Raw genomic sequence first — 16522 nt, forward strand, 5'->3', positions numbered from 1 at the left:
TGCTGCCCTATATATAAAGGATAACACCACTGCATAGTGCCTGGTGGAGCAATTTACATTTTATGTTGTTCCATCACTTTGATGGGCTGAAATAAAACTAGTTATTTTAAAAACCAGAAGCATGTTTTCTAGATAACCCAAAAGATAGACATGACAGCAGTATGCTTGGTGTACACATGGGCAGTATACATCCTATTATAATCACAGCAGGTCAGGATTGGAATGTAATCTACAGGACAAGGGAATATGTACAAACTACAATAGGTGCCAAGAGCATTTGCAGGGATTATACTTTGGACATCTGCAGTATGTGTTGCGATAGTATTGTGTAACACAAAGTCTTAAATGCATAGGTGCCAGTATTGGATATAATTATTATAGTAGGACCAGTAAACTACTAGCATAGATACACATATTGAAAATTGCATCTTCAACACAAGTGTCATTGTATAGACTGTAAGGGGGGTTTTTACTAACATGGTAGTTTTATTTCAGATGAGATGTAGCTATGGGCAACCATTTAAATACTATCTATTATCTTCTAGTGCCAAGTAAATAAGACGTAGATTCTGATTGGTTGCCCACAGCAACTTCCCATGTGAAATAGAACTCCCATATAAAATTCCCCCTAAGACCGTAAAATCAGGCATGTGTATTTCTGTGTCTGGGAGGAGGAGTTTTACACTAGCAGGCAATATATCTATGTGCATAAACAAATAATCCAATGGTGGGGTAGTAATGGGATTTTACTTATAAGCAAGAAGGAAGGAAAAGGTTTTAAAGCTATTACGTAAACTCACAGATGACAATAAATATATGTATAATAGGGAATATACTTTTATTGGGATTCAGGTCATATCTTTTTCTTTATAATGGACAAATTATTTTGTGATAAAGAATGAAGTAAATATGGTGCAAGAAATAAATGATGTGGGGCCAAATGCACTGAGCTTCAAAAGTGATAAAATGGAGAGTGATAAACAGCCAGCCAATCAGCTCCTGTCTGACATTTATCAAACTCAGTCTTATTACATGGCAGTATGGATCTGATTGGCTGGCTGTTTATCACTCTCCATTTTATCACTTTTGAAGCTTAGTGCATCTGGTCCGTGATTACATCACAGGCAATGCTTTTAGCAAATACAGATTACAGTATTAGCTGGCTACAGGGAGAACCAGGCTTCACAGAGGCTATACTGTACAAGTATGATAAATACATAAACCAACAGAGATCTATACATATTGTAAGTTAATATCACTTGCATATCATAACTACATGGTTTATAGTTAAAAAGCATGGTACAATATATCATGTCAGTAAATATGGAAGATGTATGAATGTATTTCCACAGCATATAGTGCAGGGATAACCCACCTATATATAAGTCCTAACATTCCCTGCATGGTGTGCTGTGATATGTACTAGCTCCTTATCAACTTGAAGGCGTTAGATTGACAAAACCTGGTGCAGTATGATGTGTGCAGGACGGTGAACAAGGTTATGGTATAAAGTCTCGACAGTCAATAGGTTAATACCAATAGTCCACATGGACAAGGTCGACACAGACAAAAGTTCAACACGAGCAAAATGTTGACTTGGTAATTAATGGTCAACACATGCAACGTTCAACATGAGCTGTTCATGTTTTTGTAGTGTACATTTGTACATTTCCGCACATGGACCCCAAACTAGTGTACTGCGTCCCCTCGCATGCAATCAGTTGGCCAAGGCACTACTGAGTTCTACTGTGTATATCTGCCCAATAACTTACCCCAGGCCTGGCTGCTCACTCTGCCCTGGTGACAATAGAACATGTGCCCTCTTTTGTTCTCTTATATCCTCATCTCTCTACCTTATTAGGAACATGTCATCTGTCTATTGTGGGCTGTCGACCCCCCTTCCCCTCCCCAAATCTATTATCCAGTCCCACACCATTCACCTACAGGCCATTGTCTTGGCATTTAGAGTGGGGGTGTGTGAGTACGTTGTGCGTCTGTGTAACACAACCCCTGAATGACACAGAGCAGATTGTCAATGACACAATAAAGCAGGTTACCCATGTATGGAGAGACTAGTACCTCTTACAATTTCACACCCCTACCCCTTTCTCTCAACTCCTTGACCCCTCTGCCCTTTGCAAGAGCTGAATTTAGGATACACTTGTGTGCATTCCTGAGCCCTGGACAATAGGCAGAGGAGTGACAGTGAGGAGCTATTTCAGGGACTGCGGTGGCCTTGAGCTGTCTACATTCTGCACAGAGAATCCCCTCTTTAGAACAATATTCTGTCTTCACAACCTTTTGTTTCAGAAAGTTATTTTTAAGATGCAGCTGATCAGAATACTCACTGTGTTAACTAATTCAGTCCGGCATCGGAAAGAGTCTTCAGCCACTGATAAGCCTGTAGATACACAGTAGTGCCAATATATGGTTTACATGGAACAATAGGAAAAACTCAGAACAAAAGTACTAATGGAATTATGCACTAATGTATAATGTATAATTTTATGTAAAACCTATATAGCAGCCTGTCCATCAATTGTAGAAAGTGAGTTCTTTTTTATATAGACAAATTGTCACATAAAATGTGAAATGAGGTAATGGAAATGTATTTTTAAATACTGTGGGATATTTAAAATGTGCATTTTTGCATGTATTCAGTGATATGTAACTCTTTAAAGATTACAGACAATGCAGTCATTCAGCTGCTCGTGAGAATGCCATAGAAAGCAAGACTTTCTAGCATGATTGCTGAAAGAACAGGAAAGTTCCTGGAAAATTGGAGTACTTGTAGGTCAGAGATGCCTTTCCTGGGCTTGTATTCTGGGTCGCATTGTGGCTGGTTGTTAGTGCGCACACATAACTAATGGTGATGAGACAGCATTTGCTTGATGTACTATGATTGATGTTCCCACCCTAAGCCTTGTGGAACCATAATCCGGAACAGCTAAATGCTTCAACTTGCACCATCCCAACAATAAAAATATAAAATATAAAGTAGTTTGCCCATAATAAAAAGAATCAGACATTTTTGTGTTGACTCTGTTATGATTTGTGTGCTGTTGTTTTGAGCACTTGTACCTTGATACACCTGCAATGTTGGTTTTTAGTGACGTTTTGAGGTGAAGACGGGGAGCATGGCAGAAAATAGGTGCATGTCTTCCAATGCAGATTCACTAGCCTTGGCAGCTTAGATGCAGGGGACAGAGCTGCCATTAGAAATTGTGGGGCCGGGACTGACAAAATAGGCAGGGACCCACTTTCTTTCTCAAACACCCGACTTGCCTGGTGAGACCTCTGTGTCCTCAGCACTGGCTGCACTATCCAACATCTACATTGCTTCAAGGGAAATGTGAACTATGTTTATGTCTATTATAGTTTATAGCCCCAATCCTGGGCTCTCTTTCTGTCTGGGCCCAGGACTGGAGTCCCCGCAGTCCCCCCCTGATGGCTGCCCTCGCAGGGGATATTTTGAGTAACCCTAAGGCTACTAACATGTCCGATACAGCAGCTATGGTGGGTAACGTTGAACCGAAGCTGAATCTTTGTACACAGCCAGCAGATCAGAGAAGCCAGCCATGAGCAACTTTTTTGCACAAGTATTTCCATAGTTTTGTAAAGCCAATGCACTTATGGACATTTAGGTCCACCTTTCAGTCAGCCCTAAAATAAGTAAGAAGGAAGCAAGTACAGCCTGTCAATCAGGGGTTAAAGTGGAATGGGTCAGAATTGTGTTCTGTTTCCTGTAATGGTAGATTGAATTATATCCCGCCTCCAGGACCGCCGACAGGGGGATGCCCTGGGTACAGCTGTCCCCGGCCCCAGGCTCTGGATGGGCCCGGGCAGCTGCCCACAGACACCCGCACCCAGCCACCCTCACCCGGCGGCCAGGCACGCACAATACACAGTGCAGCCTGCAGAGTGCCGAGCCTAGGACACAGAGTGGCTTGGCACTCTGCAGGCTGCACTGTGCAGTGTGCACGCCGGACCTGTGGACACTGAAGGAGCCGGAGGACGATGCGCCGTGGATGATGGTAAGTAATGGCGGGGTGCTGTTATGCGGGGGGGGGGGGGGGGGGGGGCGGCGACGGCCGGCCGGAGGTATGGGTCTGTGCCGCTGGGGGACCGGACTGTAAGTCAGTCCCGGGCCCCAAACTTTATAGTGGCGGCCCTGCCCACCTCCACCAAGGATCTGCACAGTAGAGTCCAATAGAGGTCTGCCACACCACCCACATCAGTAGATGATTTCTGCAACATCACTGATGTGCTTCAGCCGCCTTGCCCTTCCTCAGGTCCTGGCAACTCTATGGATCTAAACCACCTGCAGCCCACCCCTCCTAGTGCTCACACATGCTGTGTTTGTAGGCCAGTGTTCGTCCCCTCCTCAGGTCCCAGTAGCTTCCTTTTCTGGCACAGCATATGTGATGTCATGCCTGAAGTGAAAAGCCACAAAGAAGAGCACACTCGGTGCATGCTAAAGGCAAGAAGAAGGTGAGAGGGGGATAAAGGGACCCAGAGAGCTGGGGTAGCTGCTGGAGGGAAATAGAATGGCAAGCTGCTTGAGTGAAAGAGGCAGAGACGTGTATAAGGGACAATACCCTGTGGTGTTTTATGTATAAGCAGCACTACGGTGGGCATTATATTTAAGGGGCACTGCAATTGTAGGCATTATGTGTATAAGTGGCACTTCTTACTTCTGAGGGCATTTTTTCCATAAAGAGCATTACTGTGGTGTGTGACATTTATAAGGGATACTACTGTGTGATGTAACATGAATAAGGGACAATACATTGTGGTGTAATGTGAATCAGGGTCATTATATGTGGTGCAATGTGCATTGCTACCACCCTAAGCAGGGCTGAAACTAGGATTTTAATCACCCAAGGCAAGGCAATAATTTGGCTCCGCTTTGTCCTCCCCCCACCGCATTGCACTTATGGGTATGATAACCAGCACCTAAAGCATGCGACCCCCTGTCCCCCCCCCCCCCCCCCCCAGGCTGCAGCCCTGCCTTAAATATATGCGGATGTGGCCTTTCTACAAAACAAAACTTGTTGGTATATTGTCCCCAACTCCATCATGATCAACTTTTTATTACATTTATGGGATATGTTAAATTCATAACATTTTTTTTTTAAAGGACAGAGAGGCTGATGCAGAGTTGAAGCTAGGAGGCTCCAATTCATCCTGTATTGTATGCGCTGAACTAAATGTACCAGATGCCCATACATACAATTTATGCAACTTTACAAACAGGCCAACCCTGAGCCAGATGTATCAAGCTTCAAAAAGTGATAAAATGGAGAGTGATAAACAGCCAGCCAATCAGCTCCCACCTGTCATTTTTTGGGATATGGTCGTATTGTTGACCCGACTTAGGTTGACAGTCATTAGGGCAACACCGTTGGGTCAACAGGCAACTAGGTCAACAGGGTTCTAGGTCAACATGGATGAAGGTCGACAGGTGTCTAGGTCGACATGGGACAAGTTCGACATGGTTTTCTGTCGACAAATGCGTTAGGTGGACATGGGTTAGGTCAACAGGTCGCAAGGTCGACATGGGTTTTTTTCACTGTTTTTTGAGACGACATTTGCCGACAGGCGGTATTTCATGCCCTATCATCCACTAGGGTGTGGTGGGAGAATACAATAGTGTGCCGAGCGCAGCAAGGCACTGTGCCCTAAGAATTGCGAGCGAAGCGAGCGATGCGAGGGGCTGCAGTTGACTTCCAACTGTGTCCATGTTGACTGTGTTGACATTTGGCTAAAAAAACTGTGAAAAACCCCATGTCAACCTCGCGACCTGTCGACCTAACCCATGTTGGTCTAATGCATTTGTCAACCTAAACCCATGTCGACCTTGTCCCATGTCGACCTAGACACCTGTCGACCTTCACCCATGTGGACCTAGAACCGTGTCGACCTAGTTGCCTGTCGACCTTATGACTGTCGACCTAAGTCTGGACGACAATACGATCAACACCCCATTTTTCAAACCCAGCCTGTAACATGGCTGGTAGGAGCTGATTGGCTGGCTGTTTATCACTCTCTATTTTATCACTTTTTGAAGCTTGATACATCTGGCCCCCTATCTGTTTGATTTCTACTTTATTATCAGCAGTGCACACTTGCGCCAGTCTTATCCTTGATTCATAAGATATATGTGAGAACAGGAGTAAGTATGCTTATAGCCAACTATGCTTTTCCTGCAATTCCAGCCACACGTCAAATAAAATGTGTGTGTCCAGTTCTGCTGCATGCACAGTACGAATGCATGCAAGACACACTCCGCAAATGGGCATATGTTTAGCCACAGTTCTATGCCAGAAGAAATAGATTTTGATTTTGGCATATCTTATTACTACAACCATCATTTTTGCCACACACCCATCTATGTGCCATTGCAATGGAGTGGAGACACCAACAATTGTACTACAACTCCCCCCATCATGCCCCCAAAATCTCGGATTTGTGCACACAGCCCCATGTGACTGAAAACAGATATCCATGTTCTTGATGCTACCATGTGGTATATACGCGCACTTACTCGTGGGTTGAGCCGGCTTGCAGATAATTGAATTGACCCTTTGGTGTATCCCTAGAAATGATTACAAAATGTAAACACAATTCAGACAATTAGCTCCATGAACAGAATCAAATGTCCATTTGTTACCATCACCAAGGGACTAATTTTAGATTTAAAAGCACTTGCTGTGCTGCCAGATAGGATGTAGGACTGTAGATACTGCAGTACTTCTCTAACTGTCGGATAAAAGCTTAACGAGTCCCTTGGTGGTTTTAGTATACTGAAGGGCTGAGATACTGTATAAGCGCTTTCAGCCTTTATACTTTCCAGGCTCCAGTATTGGTAAAACTAATAGCGGGCTTCCATGCCTACAAGCCTCCATCCCAGCAGGTCAGCAGCACCCTGCTCTGGTAGTGTCTGAGTCTTTACTTTATGGTTAGGTCATTAAAAGTGGACCTGCATTTAGGGCCTGATTCATGTTTGTACTGAATTGCACAGCTGCATGGAAGTGGCTGTGCAATTCCATCTAATTAACATTTGTCTGTAGGGGATAGATGCCTCCAGTTAGCATTAGCGAGGATCCAATTGCTGTATCTGAGGATGCGGACTCAAATCACCATTGTGACCATCGTAACCATCAATCGCAATTAAAAATGGTTACAGGCAGGGTCGGTTTTACCATCGGGCGCTTCTGGGGAATATTAGAAGGGCCAATGACCTGTTGGGCTGGGCCAGCCACACAGAATGCTGGGCTAGTAACACGCAGCACAGCCTCTGGGCTCTCTACTCATCCGCTCTCTTGCCCTTTAATGACTTGATCACAGATTACAGGGGGCATGCCACGAGGCCAGGTCCTCTGACTCATGGCAAGCCCCAATGAGACATGGTAACACCCTTCTATTTGTGTGCACATGTAGCCCCAGTCCATCCAGGGTTACAGCTACCGGCCAGCCTATCTAAGTTGAAGCTTACTCCGGCTGGGTGTCATCTTTCAGGGACCGGACTGGAACCAAAAATCGGCCCTGGCATTTTTGAGCACATAGGCTCACTAGTAGTAGGCGGGACTCTTGCGCCGCGTAGCCGCGTGGCGAAAAGGGTGTGTGGCCTCACTGAAAGGAGGCGTGGCATCACAAAACGGAGCACTACACATTATGGAGAACACAGAATGTTATGAATGTTAATGAGAATGTTATGCCCATTACACATTATGGAACACACAGTTATACCCATTTCACATTGCCGCACACTGTATTGCCCAATACATATTATGGCACACAAGTAATGCCACTCCTGGTGTGATAGAGAAAGAGATGTAGTTTCACTCCCTTCCAGTACAGTATTTCAGACACACAATCATACACTAGATGATTCTGGACTGGCAGAGTGAGATTGGAGAGTGAGACAGCCAGCCCAGGAGCCGCAGCAAAACTCCAGTCCCAGCCACAGTATGCGCTGGCCCTGCCCCCGGCTCATGTAGCCCAATCACAGAGGGGAGGCGGTGGCTCTGGCGCCCTGTGTGTCAGTGTCAGTGCGGCAGGGACCACTGGCAGCAGCAGTAGTCATGTAAGATGACAAATCTGAGCCCTCATCACCAGGCTTGCGGTGTGTTCTGCATCCAATCAGAGGGCTAAAAGTCGCTGCGGCTCAACCAATACGTGTTCCTTCTCGCCCGAAGTGGCCACGGCTCAGCCACGCGCTGTTATGTAGCGAGTGCTCCTGTGTGTGTCTCCCTGAGCTGCAGCCTCACAGCCGGCAGGTGATTCCCCTCATAGCATGCAGCCGGTGTGTGTGCACATAGAGACAGCAAGGAGGCAGCGGGGTGGGCTCAATGGTGGCCGCTTCATGGCATCATGGCGCCAATATGCTAATTACACACGCTGCGTTGCGCACAATGAATGAAGCCCAGCTGCTCAGGACTTGAGGCAGCGGGCTCAGCACAGAAAATCGGCCCACAAGGCCATCGGCCTTTCTGGCATTTGGCAGAAGTGCCAGATGGCCAGTCCGGCCCTGAATTCAGATACCAGGGTCCAGGAAGTCTGCACCAGACAACGCAGACCCTGGACCCATAACACCTTCAAAACAAGGCCAACCTGCCCCCATTTTGAACAATGTTGCTGAGTACTGCTCTGAAATGCTGCAGTATGTCAACCATGCTGCAGCCAACAGGGGGCTACAAGCAACATTGCAAGAGCGTGCAGACCCTAAAATTGGGATTGTGTACAAATATGAATTAGACCCTTTATTCAGAAAACAGGTATTATTGTTCATTAATGGAGCAGATAAAGCACAATCTAAGTCTTCCATTGCAAGTAATGGAAACAATGAAATATCTTGTGTGTCAGTACACTGTGTGCTTGTGCCCTTGTAGCTGCCAAAAAGAGCCATCATTGTTTGCTATGTCAGTGGTACAAAAGGTCTGCATTTCTCTCCATAGAAAACAAAGCTGCCTATCTGTTACAGTTGCAAGCAGCGCATGTGATTATGTCATAAGAATGTACAGAGAAAGTGTAGTCTACTTATCAGTGAGGGCTATTGTATTGCTCTAAAGTGATTGAATAAAATATAGAAATATATACTAGTCTGTATATATGATTAGTCTTTTTGCTGACTTATATTCCTGAGAATTCACTAAAAACCAGTGACACCGCTGCACACAGAGCTATAGGAGAGAAAATGAGCTACAGTAGTCTGTATCTATTAGATGTTTGATACATCCACTGTATCGCAACAATGTGTGTCTGCATTATTACACGATTTACTGAAAGTGACCTCATCACAGCTGGTGGGAGGATATTCCATGATCGATCACCATTTTTGTAATAGAACTCCTCTGTATGTTACATTTCTATATTCATCCTTCCAATTTCAGTCCCCTTTTTCTTGAAACCCCGAACTGAACATGAAAGGTTCATTTGCGCTTTATGAGGATAATATGCATTTATATAAGGCCTATCCTCAGTGACAGACTTATTGCTAGGCCAGCAACCTGCACATTTATTATTTTATTTATTTATTACCAGTTTCTTATATAGCGCACACATATTCCGCAGCGCTTTACAGAGAATATTTTGAACATTCACATCAGTCCCTGCCCCAGTGGAGCTTACAATCTATATTCCCTACCACATGTACACACGCGCACACACAGACATTCTAGGGTTAATTAGTTGGGAGGAGCCAATTAGCCTACCAGTATATTTTTGGATTGTGGGAGGAAACTACCCAGAGGAAACCCATGCAAGCACAGGAAGAATATACAAACTCTGCACAGTTAGGGCTATGGTAGGAATCGAACCCATGACCTCAGTGCTGTGAGGCAGTAATGCTAACCATTACACCATATAAATATTTATATTGTAGATCAGTGGTTCTCAAACTGTGGGTCCTGACCCCGATGTGGGTCCCGACCTTCCCAGCATGGGGTTACGACTTCATGTGGCTGACCATCAGGCTGATGACTTTTCTAATCTCAGTCAGTGATTCAAGGAGTCTGAAAAATCTGGTGAATTGTCTGTTGTTTTAGACTCCTCACATTCTTATGTGCCTCCACAGTGCTGCCATGAACAGTATGTGCTGTCTGCTGACTACACATGTGATGTGATGGCCTTCTGCAGTAACTTGCTGAGGTCCTGTAATTATTTTTATTGTCTGATGGGGTTCCAGAGCAAAATAGCTTGAGGACCCCTGCTGTAGATAGATAGAAAGATAGATGGATATATAGATTGTCACGTCCCACCAGTGAGCCAGCGGCGGATGGGCAAACTCACCCCACTGGGCGCTTCTCTCCTTCCGCAGTCCAGGGGGGGCAGCTGCCGGGTACTTGCGGGCAGGGGTCTCAGCTGTGGGCAGGTGCTGCGTCAGCTCTGGTGCCAGCTGCTGGGTCTGGGAGCAGCCATCTTGGCCGTGTCACATGACCAGGGGTGGGGATGTCCTTATCCCCTTGGTCTATTAAGACAGTCCAATACCTGCACTTCAAGGATCCCAGCATTCTGGGATAAATAAATCCCAGCATTCTGAGTAAATCTGGGCTGGTGCTACTTCGAAGTTGTTGTAGGAAAGTGCCTGTCCAGCTTTAAATCAGTTACCTGTTCCGGGACATCTTACACCAGTTTGCACTGTGTCTGGGTCTTCCAACCTGACCAAGCCTGTGCTACTACTACTATCGGTATTCCAACCGATCCGACTCCTGTTACCGTGTCAATGCCAAGTGGGCCATTTCAGTTCCGTTAACTCCTGAGTCCTGTACCCAAACGCCAAGTCGGCCATTTCAGTTACCGTTATTACCTGAGTTCCATTTCCCTGAAGCCAAGTCGACCCTTTTCGTTATCCATAATACAAGCCGGAGTGTCAACGCCAAGTCGGCCATTTCAGTTACCTTTATTACCTGAGTTCTGTTTCCCTGAAGCCAAATCGTCCCTTTGAGTTACCCGTTATATTACCCGGACTGTCGCAGCCAGTTGGCCATTTCAGTTGTCCCAACTGCCATCTGGCCAAAGATCCCTGTGTCTCGAACTATGTCAAGTCCTCTGGTGCTCAGTCTCTCGCCATCAGTAAGCACTTCTAGTGAGGGGTCTGTGACCTGCAGTCCAGGCGCAGCAAAATCCAAACCTTCTTGCGGGGGTCCCTGGCGAAGGCCGCTGGGCAGTTAGACTCCACGCCCTCACCTAGGAGTTTAGCCAAGTCTCACGGTCAGAGAGTTTATGTGTAAGTCCTATATCCTACCCGCCAAGCTTCCAGTACCACAAGTGCAGCCCATCCAGGGACCACAGCCTGTGACGGATCCACAACAACCACCCGGTGTGACATAGATAGATAGATAAATAGGTAGATAATGTATGTACTGTTTAAAAAAATCTAATATTTAGAATTTTGAAATATCTGAATAGATTGAAACAATCTATTTTCACAATCTCTCCATATATGGAATTAGACAAGCCCTTTGGGTGGAGAATGACATGCCCCCTCAGTGGGGCGCTGTATATATATATATATATATATATATATATATATATATATAAACAGATAGTGTGTACCCTGCCTGCTGAGTATTTATTTCAAGTGCCACCGCCACACTATCTGTTTACATATCTGACTGCTATCTGGCAGTTCAGTACGTAGGGCACCGGATCTCCTGCTTTCTCCCTAAGTGGGAGTTAAGGTGGCCATACATCAGAAAGATATTGTACCCAATCATACAATCTCAATTGATTGTAAGATGGATTGTATGCAGTTTGTGTGCACATTGTGTGTATACAATCTCATACAATCACACAATCTCCCGACCCCGGGACTAGCAGAGAAGAGAGGTGCAGCTTCCGGGTGGCCCGTGGCAGTGAAGATGCTGGGAGCCGCAGATATATCCAAGTATTACACGGGCACGTGGCTGGAGAGAGCGGTGGACGTCCTTTTGCACAATTCTTTCACTACTCTTTCAGAGGATTGCTGCATTCGGGCTATTTAATCATGTCATGACTCATGACACAGCAGTCGTGAACAGATTGGTAGTTGCTGGCAACCTGCAAATTAAAAAAAAAATGGATATTTAGTACTCGTATCCTTCTGATCCTAGTAGGCCAGCCCCCTATTGAAATGAAGCTTCAATCATACAATCATGCAGCAGATGGATTGTATGACAGATTGTGTGTACATTGTGTGTCCAAAAACCACTAAGGACTGCCGGGGAGTTGAAGGGAAATTGGGCACAATCATGAGCGCAATCGATCTTAAGATCGATCTTTCTGATGTATGGCCACCTTTAATATTGCACATTCCCTTTGGAGTACAGCCTCAGGACTACATATATATATATATATATATATATATATATATATATATATATATATATATATATATACGGACACTGGGGCAGATGTATTAAGCCTGGAGAAGAGATAAACTGGAGATAAAGTGGAGATAACTTGGAAGAGTTAACGCACCAGCCAATCAGCTGTGTTTGAAATATGACAGTTGGGAACTGATTGGCTGGTGCGTTATCTCCTTCCACTTTATCTCCAGTTTATCTCTTCACCAGGCTTAATACATCTGCCCCAATATACCCAGCGCAAAGTCCTTAGTGGCAATAAAATCGTTCCACAAATATATATATATATATATATTTATATTTATATTTGTCCTGGTTTCCATCATTTTACACCAATTCTTTCTGTCCCTTTGTAAAACATAAATAGATGATCAATCAGATTATTTGGATGCTTAAAATGATCACAGGACATTTATAGAAGCTTTGTGGCTGTAGCCACTGTAATATCCCGGTGTATGTAGTCAGCATAAGGTCCTAATGTGTGTGCGTGTGTGATGCAGGAGCTTTGATGTCATCTGTAAGGTCATTATCGCCTTCAGCCATAATTGTTTTGTTTTCAACTTCTAAGCCGATGGATTTCCGTTTCTTTAATGAGGAAATTATTTAATAAGCCCCAGTCAAGAATATTACATATAACAATACAACAGTCGCTCTACCCTGCAACATATGTTGGCATTGCCTGCAACTGTGACTACAGCTAATCTCACTTCCAAGCCATAGCTGTTATAGATAAAAGAAATACAAACAGCTTGCAGCTCATATGTACATAAATGCCTGGCTAATAAGTACTACATTGTGCAGAATGAAAAGGAGCCTATCTATAATGTCATGGAAAATTGAAAGTCATAGAAACAATTCCATTTCTTGTGCACCAAAGAACAATTTACCTTATAATATATATATATATATATATATATATATATATGTATATATTTTTTTTTTTTACCCAATAGTAGTATGGCGCCCACAATCAGAATCTAAAATGTCCAAATACAACAGGTCCAAATCCAATGAAGCACATAGGAGATATCTTCCAACACTTATTTATTTGTCTTCAAAGGATTAACATGGTAAAATCGTATGCAGATAGTTTCCAACGCGTTTCGTCTCAATGAGACTTCATCAGGGAATACAATAATCTATACGGTGGATAAAAATCAGTCATCCGGGAAAAATAAAATCTCCAATAGTACTTCTGGTCTCTCCAGAGAAGGCCAGAAGTACTATTGAAGATTTTATTTTTCCCGGATGACTAATTTTTATCCACTGTATAGATTATTGTATTCCCTGATGAAGTCTCATTGAGACGAAACGCATTGGAAACTATCTGCATACGATTTTACCATGTTAATCCTTTGAAGACAAATAAATAAGTGTTGGAAGATATCTCCTATGTGCTTCATTGGATTTGGACCTGTTGTATTTGGACATTTTAGATTCTGATTGTGGGCGCCATACTACTATTGGGTAAAAGTATTGCAATCTGTTTGTTCCCTACCCCTCAGGGAACTTAGTGGTGAGGCTGCCCAATACTAAATAATAAGTTTATAAAATAGGCTGTTAGCGCGATTTGGAATATTGGGGATACATATATATATATGTGTGTGTGTGTTGTGAAGAGACCGCACTCACACTTATTTGTCCATCAGTGGGGTGCCCAACAAAGGGTGAAGTACCCACAGTATAGTCCGTCCCCAATTCTCGCAATCCAGGGTGTGGGGCACTCTCCTAAACAACACTACACCGTGCACGTGTTGTTTGAAAATATACTCTCCTTTTATTACTTCAAGTAGTCACATGGGTCAGTGTATGCATAAAGATAAATCCAAAGAACATGCCCAGATGTTTCGGTCCTAACACACCGGACCTTTATCAAGGAGCTCTGTACTTGGTGAAAAAACTAAATCAACTGAGTGAAATGAAGAACAACATCTCAGGGAAGATCAGCCTGTTTAGCCAAACAGGCTGATCTTCCCTGAGATGTTGTTCCCATTTGAGAACCACTGCCATAGGAGATTGTAATATTCTGGTGCATATGCAGTTGCAAAAAATCCTTGAACTACCTACATTAGCATTGCATGTAGTTTGCATGTGGCTCTGAATCAGGCCCATTGTCTGTACCTCTGTTACATGGATATATTTATCCTAACTCTGGTGTCTGACACCTACAGTATATTTTTTCTCTTTTAATATCCCTCTAATATTACCCATTACTTAATATGGTAAACTCCAATGACTACAGAAAACTTGTGTTAGGTTATTTCCCCCATTCGTTTGAAACCTATGAGTGCATGACAAATGCTTTATAAAATTAATAAGAATACTACTGAATTTACCGTATAGAAGAGCATATTGGCACACAATAAGACAAGAGTGCACAGTGAGACACATGTTATACACAGACCCTTCACACACACTCCTACACAGACCCCACATGCACAGTGTTACAACTCCCTTGGCATTACATTCTTGAGATCTCTGGCATGCCAGGAGGCCCAGGTTCTCCTCTCTATCTCAGAGTGGTTGTAATCTATATCCCATGGGAGGGATAAAGTGGTGTGCAAGCGGGCATATCATCCTTTACAACTATGACGCTAGAACTCTATCCACCCCACAAGGGCATATTAGGAAGGAAAGCACAGCATGCACCAGCCACACATAGGAAGTGAGTATGGCAGGTGGCTTATTTAAAGGAAGGAGGAGATAAGTGAATGACGGACAAAAGCATTATAGCAGATTACTAGTCGGATGCCTTGGCATGCAAAGCTACTGTACAAATTTTTACACTGGTCTGGTTTAGTTGTATTCTATGAGGAAGACATCCTTGCTGCTCTTAATGCAGGTGGCAGGTGTGGATCTTATAAAACGCCACCTCCACACTTTCATTTGAGGAGCTGGAAAGTGGGTATTGGTGGCAGTGTGTGGTGTGATGGGGGGAGTGGGAGGGGACAGTAAGTTGAAGTTTTGCCTACAGTGCAGAGAAGCCTGCCACCTGCCACCAATTAAAATATATTAATTAGGAAAATATATGACATAGCCGCCTATTCATAAACGAATGCGATTTGACCCGATTTCACCCGTTTCTGATGGGCTGGGCCAGGAAATCAGATAAAATCGTGCCAAAATGTATGTGTTTGACACCCGCTCCAACCTGATGAGTGTGAAGCCGTCAGCAGCACATTGCAGGTGCTTATTTGCATGCGGTATGTATTGCATCCAACTTCCCTTCAAGTGCCAAGTTGGATGTCAGCCTTCACGTGGAGCTGCATGGAGGGCTCAAGGGAATTTGGGTATAACTTGCCCTTAAGAAAGTCAGACTATTGTTTGGGGGCCTTTACTTACCAGGGTTGTGGAGGGATCCACTCAGATGCCTCTTAGCAACCCCAAATTATGTTACTTATTTTCTAAGCTTGCTGAATGCTACTCGACCCCTTCGGGCACCTAGTGAATAAATGGGTCCATTACATACAGCATAAATAAACTAGGGTTTATCCTTCATGAATAGGCCCCTAAATGTGAAATACAGGTATCCCTTATCCAAATATCTGTTATCCAAATTGTTCCCAAAAACCATACTGTAGTCTCCAGATTGCATCTTTTTTTTTTTTGCTTAAACAACTACTGGGGACATCTGTAGCAGCACTACTGGGGACATGATATGTAACTGGCACTACTGGGGACATCTGTAACAGCACTACTGAGGACATGATACAGTATGTAACTGGCACTACTGGGGACATGATATGTAACTGGCACTACTGGGGACATCTGTAAAAGCACTACTGAGGACATGATATGTAACTGGCACTACTGGGGACATCTGTAATAGCACTACTGAGGACATGATATGTAACTGGCACTACTGGGGACATGATATGTAACTGGCACTACTGGGGACATCTCAAATAGCACTACTGAGGACATGATATGTAACTGGCACTACTGGGGACATCTGTAGCAGCACTACTGGGGACATGATATGTAACTGGCACTACTGGGGACATCTGTAACAGCACTACTGAGGACATGATATGTAACTGGCACTACTGGGGACATCTGTAGCAGCACTACTGAGGACATGATATGTAACTGGCACTACTGGGGACATGATATGTAACTGGCACTAAATATGTGCAAGACAATAATTGCTTGGAATTCACATTCATTGCCTGAGA

The 16522-nt window shown here is 44.1% G+C and overlaps 1 protein-coding gene and 1 long non-coding RNA gene across 2 annotated transcripts in view; one reads left to right on the plus strand and one right to left on the minus strand.

The window, feature by feature from the left end:
- LOC146080843 (myosin-6) overlaps positions 1 to 2447 on the minus strand; it is a 31884-nt gene extending 29437 nt beyond the window's left edge. Inside the window, exon 1 of the mRNA XM_083188530.1 lies at positions 2349 to 2447. The gene's annotated coding sequence lies outside the window, so the exon portion shown is untranslated. The remainder of the gene's footprint in view (positions 1 to 2348) is intronic.
- The window catches only part of LOC146080857 (uncharacterized), a 122642-nt gene that overhangs the window by 30681 nt on the left and 75439 nt on the right, over positions 1 to 16522 (plus strand). The gene's annotated exons all lie outside the window — the stretch shown is intronic.

The sequence above is a fragment of the Crinia signifera genome, chromosome 1 (genome assembly GCF_055691185.1).
Source record: "Crinia signifera chromosome 1, ASM5569118v1, whole genome shotgun sequence".
Lineage (NCBI taxonomy): Eukaryota > Metazoa > Chordata > Amphibia > Anura > Myobatrachidae > Crinia > Crinia signifera.